Source organism: Apus apus, chromosome 2, assembly GCF_020740795.1.
Source record: "Apus apus isolate bApuApu2 chromosome 2, bApuApu2.pri.cur, whole genome shotgun sequence".
NCBI lineage: Eukaryota > Metazoa > Chordata > Aves > Apodiformes > Apodidae > Apus > Apus apus.
The window spans coordinates 129,207,098-129,213,121 of NC_067283.1; positions in this window are offsets into that span (position 1 = coordinate 129,207,098).

The window sequence follows — 6,024 nt, forward strand, 5'->3', positions numbered from 1 at the left end:
AATCAAAGAGAATTATTTGTGTTCTCAACGAGTTTCCACAATTAAAATAGTGTTCTCCTATGGTGACAGTGATTAGGATCTGTGACTGTAACAATGTGGGGAGGATGTACAATTTGGGACAGGTAGGTCTGTAGCTCCAGATTGCACATGTGGCTACCAGCAGTCAGTGCTTGCATGCTCTGGGTCAGGGGTCCCATAAACAAGAGGATAACAAAAAGAGTTCCAGTGCTCACTGTTACTGAGTTCTTTTTGTCTTGATTATGAGCCATGACCATTACTTCAGTGGCAGAAACAGTAAATACCAGAGGGCACCTCTCAGTATCACTCCTTGGTACGATACAGTTACAGCTTCCAAAAAAACCCATTCAGGCCCTTACTAGTCTTCTTTGCAGAGAAGCTGGGAAGATAGATGTGGAGTGTTTGTGCCAGAAAATGTTCTGTCCTTGTCTAGGAAGAGCAGTTCCAAAATGATATGAGGGGCGCTAGTAAAAACAAACAAACACCTCAACACCAAACAAAGAAACAACAACAACAACAACAACAAAAAACCACCTTAATAAAAATTTCCAAAAGGCAAGTATTACATTGATACTTTTCACTGTTTTTATAGGTAGCACTGAAGCACCTTTAAGGTCAAGAGTCAAAAGCTTAGTTCTGAAAGGGTCTGAGTACTTTGGCTCCATACTTCAAATATATTTCTGTACCTCAGCACTACTGTGGGTTTGTAAGGTCACTGAAATGACTACAAGATTTGAATATCAGTGTTTGTCTGGATCACATAAAACATGTCTAGCATTGGTCATAAAAACCAATCACGAACTCTTGGCATCAATTCAGGAGAAAAAAAGAGTTGTTTTTTCAAAATACCTAATGCAAGGACACATTGGGCAACCAAGACATATGGAGAGTAACACCACAGAGGAAGTTAAAGAAATTTGAAGAAAGAGATGGAGGAATAGAAAGACACAGAAGGGTAGGAATGGAGGGAAAGAAACGAAGGAAATCTTTTCTGCTGGACAGACCACTGTCCCGAGTCACACCGAACTGTCAGAGCAGCGTTTCACGGTTAGTGGTACTGGCAGCTCTAAGGAACAGATGTGTTGCAAAACCCACAGCCCAACCTTGTAAGTAAACATGCTAGAGAAAGCTGAATACTGCAGTAGCCCATGGAGATGCACCAGTTAATTAATAGAAATGGGATTTACCATGCAGAGAATGGTATCTGAGAGTTTTGTCCGTAAGACTGTAACTTACTATCCACTGCAAAATTATGTACTGCTCTGTTACTGTATCCTCAGACAGATTTTTAGAGATTACTTCTTAGGATCACTGCATATAATTTTTTTAGTCTGCTTCTGTAGGGTTTGTTTAAAACAAAAAAACCCAAAGCAAAACAAAACAAAACCAAAAACCAACAAACCACTTCTGACATACTGATAATTTCTTAAACTGTTCTGCTATGAAGAACATTAACATTTCCAGCCAATATTATTTCTGTTATTGAAGGTTTTTTATTACACATTTTTGCCCTCTCTTCTGATAATACCTGCTCTTCAATATGTGCTGCTGAAATCTGTGTATTTGACAATGGTGGGGTTTCTTATACTGACACCTTTTTAGTTACGTACTCCTTACACTTGCTGTGGCACATGCAAATATTTATACTTACACACATAAAGTTACCTTTTTATGACCTACAAATGATGTAGTGTTTTGTGGTCTCAGAGTGACATCTTGACTCCATTAAAATGAAGAGAAGCACAGATGGTGATAGAAATGGGAATCTATGCTCTGACCTTTCGAAGTGCACAAGGAGTGACTTTCTCAGATCTTTGGGACACAGTCTTCTCAAGGGATTTCTGGAAGTTGATTAAGAGCAGAAATCTCCGCTGCCTGCAGAGGGCGTATTTCAAGGGCTGGAAACACATCCAATGATTTTCCTATAAAGTTATTTTTTAGGACGATATGTCTCACTGGAAAATATATTAAAAGTATTTCTGATTTGCTGAATCATTAGCTATTTGACATATATCTCTTATTACTCTTATTAAATCCTCCAGCCTCATCTCAGAATTTCTGTGGTCTGGTTAGGACTGTTCCCAGGTTGATGTTACTGCCAAAGTATCATGCAAGAAGTTGAAGGTCATACATAAAACTCTACCTTGTTATAAAAGAGTTGTCAGTCTGCTGGAATTTCCAAACAGACACATCCAGAGCTTATAAAAGCAAACAGTATAGGTCAGATTCTCATACTTGCATTATTTCAAGTAGCACTCTGCCAGTGTGTATAAAAGTAGATAGCCCAGCTCAGATTTGGACTTCAGGGTGAATGCCATACAAGCAAATCCCTATGGGAAAAAGAGAAGAGTCATGTTCCAGCAGTTTATCAGTTTAGTTTTTCAGATCTGGAAGATGCATCTTAAACAGGCAGTATATTTTTGTAGTATCAAATCTGTATGTGATATACAATAAATACACTTTTTTTTTTTTTTGGCTACAAATTTTCTTTAAAGTTTATGTCCATTTTCATAGATTGCCACGAGGAAAACCTGTTTACCTTCTAGTTCTTTTTGCTAAATCTGAAGTCTGGCTTATTGTTTCCATGTTTATTGTATCACACAGAATATATATTAGGTTCTGCAAATGGTAATGTGGGTTCTGAGCCACAACAGGAGAATGATGGGATTTTGCAAGCAAGGTCATAGATCCTACAGTCTGATCTGCAGATTGCTGAGTTATATGCCTTCTGAAATTGAAAGATGCATTAAAAGTCTGCCTAATGCTTCTCTAGATATGCTACATTTTGCTTTTCCTCAAATAAAGTAGATGTAGCTGAAGAACTCATGGTGTATAAAAACAACAAAATAGACCCAATATGTTTCTCTTTTTGCTTTGGAAGATACTACAACATAGATCTGACCATCAATGGGCATTTCCATTCATGCCTACAATGCTTTCCATAGCACAGCATCTGAGTGAGCTGGAAGGCATATGACAATTTTGCTTTTTGGCTCTGGCATGTCCCCATGGCATCGCTCAATCAAAAACACTGAGTGACATGCCTTTCTTGCACTGCCTGGCATGCAGTGTGCAATATGTCAAAAAACACTGCTGTCCCTTCCATGTTGTGCATTATCAGATTCCTTTCTGTTGTATTGTTTTATTCCACAAGCTATTCGATATACTGGAATATATTTTATATTTAGATTGGCCACAGACATTGAGTAAATGCTTTTGCTCATTTAACAATGTGCTTACTGTGGGCATGTTCTGTGCTCCAGTAAAGCCCTTTGCATGAAATCACCAATGGGGAATAGCCCTGAGCATGGTGGAACCTGGAAAGCTTAGCATCCAGCAGGGGAATTCTTGAATTATACCCTGATGGCATATTTACTTCTGTGTGTTCCCTTGCAGTCAGCCATTCCTAGCTGTCACACTGGACCCTGGAGACTGCTGGAAACTGGCATGCTGAGATGGAGCAGCACTTTAGTTGTTCTAGTTACGTCAAGGCAATGGCCAAGCCAGCCATGGCTGGCAAATTCCAAAGCTGCTGTATGTCACTTTTCCATGCATCATTCCACACACATTCTTTGTGAGCCCTGGGTAAAGCTATGGCTCTGAGATATTTTCCAGACTCTGCTTATTCCTGCATTCCATTCTCAGAAAAAGTGTTTGTGATTTCAGGTAAGGTATTTTTTGTGAATTGAGCATGATTATGCCTTTTGTTGGTCTGGCAGAAGCAAACACTGCATCTGAACTGCAAGCCCAACAGCCAGTGTCTCACAGCTATAGCATGCTAACTAGTACTGGTTCCCCTTTTTTGGTCTTTTCATTGAGGTGACAAATGTACAAAACCCAATTTTGGATTAAATAGTATCTTATTGGTTAGGTAACCAACAGGATAAATGTTTTTACTCTGAAGACCTTTTGAAGTAAACTGTTACCACCAGGTGCCCAGCCATGTTCCTGTGACTGGGTACCAGCTGCAAACAAGAGCATGTCTGCAATTACTGTGCAGAATAAAACCTCTCCCTTTTGGTCTCGTTTCATCCCACTGCATTCCTCTTCAGTTATGGGCAGGTGTGATGCATGCACTTCTCTACTTTACTTAGGTGGTTTTATTACCTTAACAGACAAGCCATTTAGCAAAAGATTGCTGCTTTAAATCCACTGAGATTGGATTATACTACTTTCTTATATTACATTTTTATAGATACAGTAGTGATAGGGAGCTGTCAGGCAGGCATCTTTCAAAGCCAAAACATCAGCTGTGTTCCCTAATGACATCACTTTCCATGCTATGTCATTCATTTCTTACTGAAGTACTGACATTTTATGTGCTGTATTGTTGGATCATTCTAAAAGGACAGTATGAAAGAAGCCAGATTTACTATTTATTTAGCCTGCACTTCACCTAGCAATCTTCACTTGACACTCAGATCACTTCTGCCTTTAAGAAAAAAATCAGAACACCAGGCATAGCTTTCTTTCTGCAACTAAAAATCATAGATTGTTACTTTACTAATACTTTTTATCCCCAGCCCTAATGATGCTGCTGAAATCTGACATTTACTTTGTTCAGTTTGCTTCAGTGCCCCGGTTTTCCTCTTGCCTTTCCCTCCTGGATTTCTCAAACCTTATGTTCCTGATGAAACAGATGTCAACTCGCTGTCTTACAGTGCTAGCGAGTATTGCTGCATGCAGATATGTTCCCAAGTAAGTGTGACCTGATTGAAGGACAGAATAAGGAGGGCTGTATTGGATTCCCTGATGTTTCACTGTCTTCTTGCCTACTCAGAGGTAAACAATTTCAGCCCGGATTTTTTTAAGTGTGTAAGAGATGTAGGACACCTTTTATTAATGCTGTCCTTAAAAATGATGTACCTCAATTCTCCACCTGGGTATAATGGATATATTATAATGTAATAATATTATATATTATAACAATATTATAATGGATATAATATAATTTCTTTTCAGAAGATATTGCAAAGGTGCTTTCATTGGTGGCACACTGTGGTACTGTGGATGAAGGTATCGCAGCTGAGCTCACAGGGTTTTTAATGAATGGTATAGGCTGATTTAGTTACCTAGTTTAGTTACCTCTCGCCTTTGCTATTTCAGACGGCTGTTGGCTTTCTAAACATGTCAGAAGTTTAGAAAATAGAAACAAATAAATTCAATGCACCTGTGAATTGCTTAGGTAATACTGCTCTTCTTAAATGTTGAAGACTGTTACCTTTTCTTAGCTAAAATGGCTTTTTCATAACAGAAGCATTTACTTCATAGGCAATGCAGTGTTATGCCAGTTAGATGATAACCCATTTCTGACCTGATATCAGAAGAAAAGGACAAACAAGATAGTAGGTCCTAAGGGATGCAAAATACATTTTATTGTGAATATTTCTTAATGCAGATAAAGCTACTGCACATCCTTTTTGCTCTACCTTTGATGATGAAGGCAACAGGAAGAGAATGTCACCACCACAAAGTCAGTGGGACACTGTGATCTGACTCAGTGCCTGGGGCTGACTCCAAGTACCTACATTGTTGATCCTATCATTTGTCACAATGAAGTCAGTGCCTAGAAGCTGCAACATGCAGAAACTGACAAGGAGCTGTTCCTCTAGGTGCGACAGGCCCAGCTCTCTGGAATGCTAAAATATGAAGACTTTTGCTGTAGGCATGGGGTTCCATAATAGAGAAAAATGTGCAAATTATCACATACAGTAATTTAAATGCTAGGAAAAGAACTGACTCACACCTTTTTCTGTGTAATACAAACCATGTCCCTTTCCTCCATATGTGGCTCCCATAAACATTCCTTGTATACATGAAGTTGATTAAAGGTCTCTCTGGACCTTCAATAAGCAAGTTCACTACTGCTGTCTGTTTATACAGACAGAAAATTAGATGCTCCAGTTATCATTTCATCAGCTCACAAATGTTTCTGTTTAGGAAGACAAGATAGAAACTATTTCAAAAGGATTAATGTCTAAGCTTTCTGAATTAAAATTGCAACAG